This window comes from Pseudopodoces humilis, chromosome 1, assembly GCF_049639895.1.
Source record: "Pseudopodoces humilis isolate 2021_Gansu_Grassland_sample_001 chromosome 1, ASM4963989v1, whole genome shotgun sequence".
NCBI classification, from domain to species: domain Eukaryota; kingdom Metazoa; phylum Chordata; class Aves; order Passeriformes; family Paridae; genus Pseudopodoces; species Pseudopodoces humilis.
Genome location: NC_142200.1, coordinates 89,570,601 through 89,584,349, shown reverse-complemented (window position 1 = coordinate 89,584,349; position 13,749 = coordinate 89,570,601). Strand labels below are relative to the sequence as shown.

The window sequence follows — 13,749 nt, the reverse complement described above, 5'->3', positions numbered from 1 at the left end:
TAGTCTGTACCTGTGAGGGGGAAAGGCTCATACTGCCACATCTGAATTCACAAAGTTTCAGACACTGTACTATATCCTGAACTGAGCCATCGATGGCACAAAATTCTCAGAACAAAGAAAAAAAATCATCATTATTAATGTTATTAGTATTTTATTTTCTAGAAAAAGGCCTCAGATTTCAAGCAGGTTCAATCTCTAGCTGGGAAGGGAAGGGGGAAGGAAATATCCCTGGGGAATTATATTTATGGAAGTTCTACATGAGCCACATGTAACTACAAGGGATAGGACAGTGCTCCACAAAGGTCTGGCTTCTGCCACAACCAGGATGACACTTGGCCCAGCCCTGCCTCCAGCACCATGAAGAAGCTGCAATTTGCTGTTACCATTGCTGTCATTTCAAAATTTCTCCCACAGTGACCATGTGGGCCACCACCTCTCTGCCACAGCTCATTCCCAGAGCTGGTGCTGCCCCAGACCTCAGTGTGCAAGCTCTCCACAACTGGAATGGCACTGGAGGATTTATCCCACTGATCTTCAGTTTGCAAACACTATCCCCAAATCCCAAGCACAGACATGCAGGCAATCACCACCTCCTCCTCACTCACAGGAGCCCCAGCGGCTGCAGCCAAGCTCGCTTTGTGGCCATGCCATGGCAGGCTAATCCCCACACCTGCTCCAGCAGCTCATTGAAAATGAGTTTTTAATCTTTGCAGACTAGCAGCTGTTCCCCCCACCCAACAACAGCAGCCACGTCTTGCTGCCACTCACATCAAGGCAGGGGAGAAATGCCAGAACCACTGCCCAGCCACTACTACCGGGTGCAGCCACAGAGAAACCTGACCTGGTGAAGCAGCCGAAGCCATTGAGCTCCAGCAGCACACCGAGGAGATGCTCCTGTGCCTCCTCAGGCTGTGTCTCAGTTCCTCCCATCGTGCATGCAGGAGTGGGAGCTGGGTACAAAGTGTATCTAGCACATTCCCTTTGCACACTGCAACAGGATCTGCCTAGCACTTCCAGCCTGCCCTTCCCACAGCACAAATGACCTGACAGAAGCATAAAGGGGCTACAAGGGTGGTGTAGGGGTAAGAGAGTCTGGTCTTTCTCTGATACACCGAGCAGCTGCTTGACATGATGCACGTGGGAGATTTGTGCATGGGATGATGTTTGCCCAAATGTGGAAGGGAGAATCCATCTCACCACCAGGGACACCTCCTTCCCTGGCTTCAGTGTGGACCTACAGCTACAGCTGCTGTGCTCTGTGGGGACTGCAGTACAGCACAATTAGATACTCTGCAACCTTATCAAGTAAGCTCTTTATGGGCATGCACATGTGTTGGACAAAGGGCTGTAGGTGGCCCACCTTGCTCAGGAGGAGGCAGCTGAGATGCTGGCCAGGTGCCCTGCCCCGTCTCATCTCCACCACCAAGAGCCAGCTCACTACTCCTTGCAGTGCTCCTTACAGCTCTGTGGCCTTCAGTGCAGCTCTGTCCAGACAGACCAGCCAAGGGGCTGGCAGTGCCCACCTGGGGGAATTTCAAGGAGAAAGCTGCACTTTGGATTCACATAGAAAGGCAGGAGAGCAGCCATCTACACCTACCTGCTCCTCCCATGGCTTCCCCAGGCTTCAGGAGCTGTTCTTGAAATAACACTACTCATTTTTCTTTGACATTCCCAAACCAAGGAAACAGAAAAAGCAGACAAGCAATAGGAAGAACCAAAGAAGGCCATCACATATTTATTTGTCATAAATTATGCATAGGGAGCAATAGGCCCAACAAGCTATCATTCATCAAAGCAGGTTTTTGCTGTGTATCAGAGCACAGCACTACACTTCAACAGAAGCACTAACTGGACACTGGAAGGAGAGGGGTCTCTGCTCCTCCCCTTCAACCCCTCTCCAATTCCATCATTCTTCTCACATTGTCTCTTAGATTGTCTCTCGGAAAGGAAAATGGTTTTTTTTTCATACACAGGACAAGATGATACATTAGGACTTAACAGGAAAACCCCTACCCAACACAAACATGCTTCTGGTAAGAAATTTCTCTGCTAAGCTTTGGATGAAGCGCACCAAATCAAACATGTGCACACTTCCTCAGTACCTCGTCAGAGAAAAGACACATTGGCAGTGGGATGTACAAACCCATGTGCTCTGGGTCCTGGCAGCACAGGCTCAGAGCTGCAGCTCCTGGTGCTGGCCTCTGAAGACCTGCAATTCTGTTAGGAAGGCAGCAGAACTCTGAAACAAAGTCTTGCACATTATTCCTGAATGGTTTCCTTGAGGAGAAATCTGCACACATAATGAGACCAACAAATGTTTCTAAAAGTGTCCCACTAACAGGCTGTTCCTGGGAAGATGTGTTGCTCCTGTGAGACCAGGCTGATGGCGACAGTCCAGATACACAGGGCTGAGCTGTGCCATTAAAAGTGAGGGGACAGCACTTACTTTAAGGAAAGAATTCTCCAACAAGGTTTGGGGTGGAAATAGGGCTGCATTTTGTAGGTGGAGAGGCAGTAACACTTTTGGAAGAAACGTTGATATCTGCAACTGAAATAAACCCAGCCAGTGAAGCTGATTTGGAAGCCTTGACACCTAAAGCACAGACACCTAAGTGTGCTCTTCCGGGTGCTTCTGCAAGTGTTGCTGCCCTGGCTTCTCACACCACAGGCTTGTGTCACACAGCCCTGCAACCAAAACATGTGTGTTTTGTGCTGCAGTATCCTGTCACACAAGGACAGTCATGAGAAACACTGTTTGCAGGGAGACTGAGCAGCATCACCTTTCTTCCTTCTAGTATCAGTAAGAAACAGCAGAGAGCTGCCAATGGAACAAGGATATCACACTTTGCAGAGGGTATTCCCAAAGGTGCGTGCAAAAATAATCACAGGCATGACCCTATTTTCCCTGCACCTTACCACCCCAGAAACACTCTTTGAAGGGGTTAGTCCACCCACTGCAGCATTTCTGCTAATGACTCACAAAATCCCACACAAGTCCGATACCATTTGCTTGATAAAACCAGCTGCCAAAATGAAACTACAGATTTGGTGATCGAAAAAAAAAAAAAAGCAGAGAGAAAAAAGCCCATAAAGCCAACAAGATAAACCCCTACTAGTTGTTATTAGTAGTGAAGTGGTGGAACATGAAACTGACAGCGTGTGGTGCGAGGGCAAGGGCGATGGCTGTGCACAGACCCTCTGCAGACAGGGGCATGAAAGGGCTCTGCTACCAAGAACTCGCCTTCTTCTGTGTTGCAATTTACACAAATGTCCACATAATTTCTTGCATGTGGACAGCAAAAGCAACACTAGTTTCAAGAATGACGTGATTGTATGTGTGGTAAGGATAAGAAAAGAAAACTTTCAACGTGTATTCAATGTAGCCAAACTGTTCCCAAATGCACTCAAAGGACTCCTCATGAAGTCAATGACAAAATTCAGACAGGACTTCACAGCACTCTTTCTTCCTCTCATTTAAAAATGTAAATTAAATTACACTCAAGAATCTTCGGAGATTCAGGAGCACGAAACATATTGGAGCATCACAGTGTTCACTCACCATTGCAAAACATTAACTAAACTTGCTCTGAAAAATGTTTTGACTATTTATAGAGAAGCCAAGGGAAAAAAAAAAGAGAAAAAGAAGATGCTTACTGGGCTGTTGGGTTTTTTGATTGTTTTTTTTTTTTGGCAGACTTTATTTGAAAACAGCCAAACTCCCTTCTGCTTCTGAAAGGCAAACTAACAGAGCACTGAGGTCACAGGAAGAGAGTACTTAAGGTTGTGCTTGAATTAGGAACAGCCTTTTACCAGGTGCTTTGACCAAAACATACAGAACTCCAGCTCAAGCCCTGCCCTAAGAAGAAATGCTGCTTAAATACTGCCTTAAAAAGAGATACTCCGATCAGGCTGCTCCTGGGACTCCAGCCCAAACCCTACTGCAGGTTAAAGGCCGACATTTCATTCACTTCAAGGGATGCAGGGTCATGGCACAGGAAATTAAAACACTCTGCACTTCTTTTGGGTGCCCAGCACCCCTCAGAATGGAGCTATCACACAGCTCCAAAGAACTGGGAAGGGATGCTGAAGCAAATTCACTCTTGAGACAAGTAAACCCTGTTCAGAATTTTTAATCTAGTCCATTTTCACAGCAGGAAAGATAAAAAGTTTGTGTTCAAATAGCTAGCTGGAGAGAGCACACAGCGTGTGAATGGCAATGCCAAAAATTCCAATTAATTTCATTTACGGTTTTAGTTGGTTTTTGTTCAGTTTGACGTATGAAAAGAATTCCAGAAGTGAACCAAAGCTTACCTGAGGAAAAAGGCAGGTAAAGTAATTTCAGAGGTACTTTATAGCAACACCTAAAAAGCATGCATGTCTCTCCCAGCATAAAACAGACTGCAAAGGGCACCAAGAGTCCAGCTGCACGTCGTCCTCCCTAGAACAGCTTTAATATCGCCAGAAACCTCAGCATGCTCCCACCTTCCTTCTCATCTGGGCAGAACAACAGGTCTTGAGAGCTACTATTGGTTCAGTGGACTCAAAGGCTGTGAAACTTCACAGTCAGCTGCCTGTGGCATGTTGCCCTCCCCCATATATTGCTGTAATGATCTGAGCACAAGAACTCGGTGTCACCTCCAAGTCCTGACATTTCCTCAAGCAAAGAGTAACAAAGAATGAAGTAAGACAGCAGAAGGGAGTTACTCTGGAAAGCCGAGCAGCACCAAACAAAACTGCTAATGTTCTTTTGGCAAAGCAAAAGATTTGTATAACACTTTTTCCTCCTACTGAATGCATTTACTCTTAAAAATCTATTTCCTCTGACACTATTTATTGCTGCACATTACTTGGTGGTTCGAAGAAAGTGCATGGAAAATCACAACGTTACGCTTGTTAAATTGACCCTACAGGGTCACACCACCAGTGCATGCATCATCCCAAGAGGCAAGCCTGCCAAAGTCATGCTGTGCATATCATCACTAAACTCAAGACAAAATGCAAATTTGGCTGTATCATAGCTGATTTGCATAGCTTTCCATTGGGTTTGTACAACCTTTTTTTGCAAAATGCCAATTTACTTCACTTTCCTGCAGCTTATTACCAGTGTGAGGTACTCACAGCTTTTATGCAAGGCAGACTTAGTCGTGAAAACATTAAAAGAGATAATTAAATGCCTTTTGGAAATAGAACATAGCCTTCAACTTAATGACATAAGGCACAGAACTTTGACTGGGACACAGAGATGTTAACGCCCCTTTTCAAAGGTGCAGACTCTCCTCCTCTCTCACATGTGAGAGCTGCACAGCTTTTTCTGCTTTTTATCTGATCTGCAAAAGCAGTACTATTTGCTTGCAAACTATGAAGGGCCTGAATCCAGTTACTGAGTACACATTTCACTCACACTGATATCAGAATGGATGGCTGCCAGTTTAGTGTCTTGGCTGGCATTCAAACACGCTGATTGCTGAGCCTCCTTGGATTCCTCGTTCATGATAAAAAAAAAAAAAAATAAAAAAAAAAAAAGGGAAAAAATCCCCAAACACAAAACAAATAACCCTCCACAAACATTTCTGAGATGCTATTGGGCTAATTTTCCCTCTCTCCTCTTTTGTAAGCTCAGTCTCTGGAAGCAAATGCATATAAGTAGCACTCTCTGTCAAGAGAAGCAAATAGGGAGTTTGGACTTTATCTCCAAAGCTACGGTAGAACGAACATTAGATCCTTCCTAGCCAAGAAATTTTCACACATGTAGCAGGGGCCAGCCCTCATTAAAGTCAGCAGCAGAGAAAAAGATCTGTTTACACTTCTGTATCCTCACTTGAAAAAATGGAGAAAAAAGCAAGAGAATGAAAAGCTTGAAATGCTCTGAGACTGATGTCACAGCTGAGTGACAGGTAATGGAGAGTGAGGTTTTTCCTCACTACTTACTACCAAAATCCACCAGGTTGAAAGGCAAGCCAAGAGCTCCTTAAGGCCCCCCTTCTGAGCTCCCAAAAACCCCATCTCTGGGCACGCTGCTTGGCGCTGTGCAAGCCCTGCTTTCTCTGGCACGGCAGCAGATGCTGTAGATCAGACCACTCAGACATTTCAATTGAACTTGACAGGTGTTTGTTAATAGGCTCTACAATACGTTTGGGAAGGGCCGCCTGGAATTGTAAAATGCTTTATTACAACAGTTTAACAAGCCCAATGCACACAGTGCAGTGTAATATTTTGTAAGGCTGTAAATGTAAGGGACCAAAATCTGAACTGTATGGCAATATACTTGTAGCCTATAATCAACCCAATTAATGGCAAAGGCAGTCTTACAGTATCTGTACAACTGGAGCTGATCCTGACAGGTCAGTCTGGAAGCCTTTCTGCTCCTTGCAGAATCTGTCATCCATGTATTAACACAATTCACAGAAATCAGGTATATCTATTCGGTGTTAACTCCTTGGACTAATTATTAGAAAATTCAATTTATGATAATTTGCCTGAGGGGAGGGGAGCATAAAATTAACTTGACACATTTATTTAACTTTTTACAGTATTATTATTACTTAAAATTTATGACAGCATTGTGCCCAGAGGCCCCAGTCAGGATTGGCATCCCACTGTGCTCGGCATCCCACTGCGTGTGTGTGAATTTCCTCCCAGCATAATTTCAAGGAAAAGGCCCTGTCCCTGGATAGTGGTTTGACCAAACTGTTGTGCAAGTGTTTGCCCTGAAGACAGGGAGCGAAGCCATGGAAATAAAAGGCACAGGTGATCAGCCACCACATCCTACCATGCACTGGCAGCCCTCACCAAAAACATTCCTATTTTTGAAGAAGGTGACTGTTGAGTCACTTTGGTTTTTACTATTAAACACATCAACACAAGCAAGCCCTCTTATCTACCGCTGTGTTTGCTTGCTTCTGTCTTATAAACAGGACTCTCACCCAGTGAATGAAAAAAGCGGGGTAAAAGGCCGCGGAAAAGAAAAAAATAAACATGTCAGTAACTGATCCAGGGAATTGCCAAAATCTCATCTCCTATTTTAGATACACAATGTGCAACAACACATTTTTTCCTTGTGGTGAACTTTGAAGTACCCTTTGAAGGATATCTGCCTGAGAGAAGCAGCTAGCTGTTCCACCTGCCTTCATTTCTGGATACTCAAATGCCAAGACTGAAAGGTCACCATTTGGATGATCATAACAACTGATTGTCCTTGTCTAAGTTGGTAGTTTTATTTATATTCTATATGCTTAACCTCATTGAACAACTGTACTGGGCAGACTATAAGATCATATTAATCAATATGCTATCATCCCGTTACTGAAACATTCAAATATAAAATTTCACATAACTGAAACAGATTAAAACATTTTACAATTTTTCATCAGAAGTAGGGAAAATGGGAACTTTTCTGAGTTGGGCCTTAAAGTTAAACTACTCAGAGTACTGGCCAGTACTAAGTACACACAGGAGTGAAAAAAAGAATTGCTGAGAAAAGTGAGTGGTGCCTTCAGGAGTCACTAGAAGACCGTCAGAATTAGGAGAATATTAGCATTAGAAGACCATCTCCACCTCTGGCTCTTTGGCAGAGTTTTAGAAACAAGCCACCCATACTGTATGCTCTTACTGTTTGCTGAGGCTAAAGTGCACCACACAAAAGTCAGCATGGTCTAACTTTCAAGAAGCCTCAGAGGCACCTCAGCTCAGGGGCAGGGAAGATGTCTGCAAGCATGCTCTACTGCCCAGTCTTCCTCACATCCCAAAAAGAGCTGAGATTCGCCCATGCAAGCAGAGAAAAAATAGAAACATCAGAAAAATATTCACTGGAGTGGACTGTCCTAACAGCCTTACTTTGTGTCTGCATTTCAGCTGGGGTGAAAGCAAGCACACTCACCTTTAAGGCTGCTGCTCCTACACAGCTGATTTGTCTCTCCGTGCTCAAACACTACAAAGACCTTGGAGCCAATTTAAATCAAACTCACACACTGGTGTAGCAGATGCAGTTAGGTCTTTTCCAGAAATGCAGGAGTTTATTTCAAAATGTGAGTTTGGTTAATGAGTCTTCTGCTAACCTTCTACTTTGCTCTGCTTCTCTTTCTGCTGCAGTTCATTGGAGATGCTTCAGGGTTCAATTAAATAGGTCAAGCCTTTTACATGCAGCTGCAACCTTGCAACACAAAGTGACACGGAGGCAGATGAAAGAAAAAGAATCTATGATTTAGCCACTCACAAATTCAATGTATTTTGCATATCACTCCTGAAACCAACTGGCAGCCCACACCAAAAAGACTTCTGTCTGGGAAGAAAGTGATATTTGAGTCACCTTTGTTTTTCGCATTAGATATGAAGACATCCAACATCCCCTCCTGCCTAATGGCTCCTTTTTTTTGCTTCTATCTTATGAACAGGGCACAAATTTCTGTGGTCCTTTAGAGCACTGCCTGCCTGACTCAGCACTGTGACATCTTGTGGTCCATGTAGCTTGTCCCGCACTGATGAAGTGATGCTGAGCTGCCATCCTGCCATGGTGCTGCACCACTCTAGTTGTTAATACCAGAAAGGTACCTAAGGAACAGGTCTGTGGAATGCTGTTCCTGCTGCCAGCAGAAAGCACCAGCTTTGCCTGCTGCTATCACACTGCCACTTTCTGCTGAACAAGAGACTTCTGAACTCTGTCGACTTCTGCCCTGCAGGCCACGCCGTGCCTCTGCCAGAACTGTGAGTGAGACACCTTTGGTTAGATTATGCAGCAAAACAAACTTCTTGGAAAGGGGAATTTAGTCCTTTTACCCTTTTACTCCTTTTAATGGCTGGTTCTGTTCTTTTTAATTCCCAAAATAACAGCAACATCTATTGTTTGAAAACAGGCCTTTATCAGGTTTAAAAAAAAAAAATCAAATTAACTTGCTTACTTCAAAGCCATGCTCTCTTAATTTTAGCTGGCGCATCATGAACAAAATGGTCTAGAACTAACCTCAAACAGTCATCTGGAGAAAAACAACATATTTTCCCATGTCATCACCACTATAGCACATACTAACCACAACTATTCAGCCTGTCAATTTTCAGTTTATATTATGATAACTTTACCTAAAAGCATTTCATGGTTCAAAAACAGCAAGTGCAATGCCAAGGAAACATTTGCTGAACTGACGAGCATGGCAACGCTGGTGTGAGGAATGTGCTTTCTGCAAAATGGGAAGCAGAGTAAAAAAGATATTTCACTGCGAACAACGGACTTTTCAGAAATTCCCCAAAACAGTGCTTCAGGTTTATTTAATCCCATAATCTAGGTTTAGTTTAGTCCTCAGGAGTGAATTTTCCACAAAAATCTCCGAGAACTGTGATGAATGGGAAAACGAACACATGAATCTTTTTTACTTGCACTGGTATTTCCACTGCCACACAGAGGAAGGTTTTTCACATCCGCTGAGCATTTAAGAGAGGTAAAAAAATAAAGATTCATGCGAGTCTGGACAGACTGACTTTCTTTTTTGTGAAAGGCACAAAAACCAATGCTTTGGAAGGACAAAGGACTTTTGGCTCTGCAATCCCCATGATTCACGAGGAACTTCATGTGGTTACCTTCCTCATTTCATGGACGACAAAGAAAATCTCTCATAAATGAAGCAGTGTGGTTCAAATTCTATATTAAAACCCCTTAACTTTGACAATCAAATGCCCACACTCAGGCTTCAAAAACATTCTCATGTTACAACACTGCCAGTGTCATCACTGCAGAAGCAAATGAGAAGTTCCTGCATAACTTTCCAGTGATCCAGAGCAAGGAGAGGATTGTTGAAACAGCAAGAAGTGGAACTGTATGCTTAGGTAGGGACAGCAAATCAAGTGAAAAAACCTAAACCAAATGAAAACAAACAAAAAACCCTTGAGAAGCCTACAAAAACATTCTGCAGGCTATGCTACTACTCTCTTCCTTGTAGTGATTTGCCCAAAGTTAGACCATAGTGACAATATGCAGGTTTCCAGAATAAATTAATCAGTAGCTTTGCTTTTCTGGGCTGCAAGAGCAGCCTAAGCCACTTTTCTTTGTAATTTCCTAAGGTACAACTTAGACACTCCAAGGCACCTTTAGTCCTAGGGGTGGGCAGGAATGCATTTTCCCTTCTTTTGTTGGTGGGAGACACACAGAAGGTGAAGCATTCTCCCCAAGGACAGCCAATTTCAATGCCAGCTGGACTTTAAATGAGCCTCCTTTAAAGAGCTGTTATTAAGCCAGGCATTGTTCCCTAATCCTCACTTTTTATGAATTAGGAAGGATGTGTGTTCCTGTGTGTCCTCTCTGGACAGACCTTCTGTCTGGAATGAAGTAAGAAATAGTGAGAAAGGGGTAAGGATGGGGGGGACATGGGTAGGACCCTGCAAGTGAGTTTTCATTAATTTCAGAAGTGAGCTGTTACCTGTCTGCAGTGCCCACACCCAAGCCTTACAGTCTGAGACAGAAGTTCCAGCAGATCTTCCATGAACTCATGGTGAGTCTGAGATTGGTAACATCCAGCGCTCAAAACCACACAGCTGAGCCCCTCCACTGTTCCTACAGCAATTCCTGTCTGAATGTACTGCTGACAAAGCCAGGACTATGTGGTGCCCAGGCACAGCTGCTGTTAGCTGTATCTTCCCCTCATCTCATGGAAGCTTTAACAGGGAGCCACTAGGTGAAAAGCAGTAACACTGCAAGTTGTGTCCACCCACTCAATAAACTAACAGCCATTTTTTATGCAAGTATTGCAGCTCAGCAGTTGTACTATAGAATCCCACAAAGTATGAGACTTCCTTAATTTAGAAAAACTGCAGACTATGTCAACTACTGAAAATCTTGGTGTGCAGCAGAAAATGTTTTGAGTCAACAGTATGAAAAGTATATTTTTGTTTGATTTTACAGCATGTTTGATGTTTTCAAGATGAAACTTAAGGAGAGGTAGTATTAGATTTGAAATATTCTCTGTTGAATCTTTTATTATTTGCAGACTATGCAATATGCTTTAGTTGATTTTTAAAAAATAAAATCAAAAACACGTTTCACAGTTGAGGCTTTATCGTATTCACAGTACTTAGACGTGTACGTAACTTTCAATCAATCAAGCCAACTGAAATCAGAAGGACAAGAGGGTGTTAAAAAGGTAAGTGTGCCCTGAAGTGTTGTCCTGAACAAGAATTAGACACAATTATGTATTAGGTGTCTCTAAAATAGGTCTTTCATGTCTAATAAGTACAGATCATGATATACATTGTGTATCAAAGGGTAGGCAAGAGCTACATGTCTTGAGGAGGAAGACTGAACAGAGAAGAACTGAAAGCCTCTGGGCATAAGATGCGATTGTTTTATTAGAAGGAAGATTATCACATAGAGGCCAAGGATGAAGTTGAAACTTGAAAGAAATATGAGTCAGGGAAGCTGTTCCAGATGGCAGAGCCATGTGGGATGTGACTACACCATCTACTGTGGAAATAAAAAGGGAGAAATGAAAACTTAGTGTTGCGAGAGCATATAGGACTGACAGTAAAATAAGAAAGAACTGAGAGCAGTAGAAGGAAATTAAAGGCAGAGTGATGAAATGAGTCCTTCAGAAATTCTGAAGTGCAGCAACACCACTTCAATCAGCCAATACAAAAAAGTCTCAGTCACATCGCTTCAGATAAACCCAAACATCTCAGAGTTTCAGTGCCTGTCCAGAGCACATTTTCTCTGCTTTTGGGTTTGACATAACATGTGGGCAGCTTCTCAGGAGAATCTCCAAGCATGCACTGAAGGAACAGTCAATTACCAGTATCCAGTTACTGCTGATTCCACCCCTAGTGTTATATCCAACATCACAAGTGAGTTAGACAGGATTATGTAAGATAGTTCTTGGGCAAAGTAAGGCAACTTAAGGGAATTTTTAAAAAGTGAAAATTAGGCTGAATATTATAAGACTTATTAGTAAGTCCTTGAGGGAAGTGGAAGAAGCCATGAGGTCTGGATACTGGGAACTTAATAAGGTAAACGCCTTAAAAATGCATTGCAGTGACCTGTCCCATCCTGTCAGGAAAAAAGACATGGCATGAAGCACACAAATAGGTCTTCTGCACCTTCAATGCAAAGCAGGAGGCACATGAAAATAAAGCAAAAATAATAATAGACAAGGTAATAGACAAAGATCTGAAACAGATTCAGACACTATTTGCAGTCTGTAAATTCCCTTTGATTCAAAGATGGGATTTTCAACCAGAAGTTAGGAGTATCCTTCCTGGACTACTATCTATCCACTACTAACCACTGTCATCCAAAGTGAGTGCAAAGATAGGTGGATTTGGAAGCCAAGGTACGCACTGTCTGAAACCGCCATTCTCCATGCAAACATACATGTGCACATTATGAGTTCTTTGGTTTAGAGAGTCCTTTTGTTACATTTATGTACTCAAATGTCCAGCCAAAATGGGCTTTGGCTACAAACCTAAAGCCACTATAGTAATAATAAGTTCAACACAAGAGATTCTTATTAAAATGGCAAAGTATGTTGCATTTAAATAACTCCTGAAAATTATTTCAGAGACATGTCTGATCTTGACTTTATTTACTGAAAGCCTAACCTTAAGTCTATAAAGTCAATAAAAAGACTTGGAGACTTGAAAGCTGACTTCAGGCTACAGTATTTTTCCATGACTGATGCTTTTCCAATCATGTTCCTTCATGGTCACAGCTTCTCTATTTCAAATCAACTGAACTCTTAACCTACCTAAACTAACATTGTTGAAAAAAACTGACCTGAATGAAGGTAGCTTAAGAGTCTTGGTCTTCCTATAATTGCCTTTGTAGAAGCCACAGAACCTGTGGTCAGTTGGCTACTTGTTTACCTGTCCCTTCTTCCCAGTGAAAGGATGCTTCTGCAAACATTCCTTATTTAAAAAAGAAAACCAAAACAATCAATTCAACAATCTGGAATTCTCTCTTGCAAAGGATAAACTTGTTCTTCCAGGACACAAGATTAATGGGATTGCTTTAAACTCTCCTGGCTTTATCTAGGTGTGTAAACGACACATCGTACTGCCACAGCCATGTACGTCAGCCTGCCAGACCCAAAAGCATTGCTAAAAAACCAGCCTGCAACTATTGCATATCTTTCACACTTATTCTTTCAGTCTTGAGGATGTTTTCTTGGTTAGTCAACTTTAAATCTATCTCTTGTATTATATTATTTAAATAATACTGTATTATTACACAGTATTATTTAAAAACAGTGCTCAGGCATACAAGATAAACATGTGCCCCACTGAGCTACCAAACACGAGATAATAAATTTACATCCCTGTGAATTTACTACTACCATGTAGCTGCCTCCAATGTACAGAACAATACAAAACCAGAGTGCTGTGCCAAGTAAGTGAGAGGGCTCATGCAGAAACAGGCCAGTGCTCTAGAGGCACAAACAGCACTGTGCAAGGGAGAAACTCAGCAGTTACTAAAAACAGGGCCTGCCAGACATTAAACGTGTATATTGAGGACAAAGAGATTTTTTTTTTTCAGAAGAACAGGAAGGCTCTTGCACTTGATGCACATGGGGAGAAGCCCCACAGTTGAAAGGAAAGAGGGCAGCTTCCATATTGCATTCAGTGCGAGCAGCATGAAGGGGACAGAGCACAATAACTTTACCAAAAGTTCCAGGAACGATTCAGAGCTCCTTGTGGCAGAGGAGCCCAGCATTGTACAGAAGAGTGAAAATATCCCAGGAACATGAGAAAGTCATGTTTCAAGCAGCCAGAAACAAA

At 42.7% G+C, this 13,749-nt stretch overlaps 1 protein-coding gene across 15 annotated transcripts in view; it reads right to left on the bottom strand.

Moving 5' to 3' along the window:
- ATXN1 (ataxin 1) overlaps window positions 1-13,749 on the bottom strand; it is a 368,490-nt gene that overhangs the window by 65,884 nt on the left and 288,857 nt on the right. Inside the window, exon 1 of one of the 15 annotated variants that reach the window (XM_088067088.1) lies at window positions 7,877-7,927. The exons of the other annotated variants lie outside the window; for them this stretch is intronic. The gene's annotated coding sequence lies outside the window, so the exon portion shown is untranslated. Of the gene's footprint in view, window positions 1-7,876; window positions 7,928-13,749 lie in introns of those variants that run through there. 15 annotated transcript variants of the gene reach the window in all.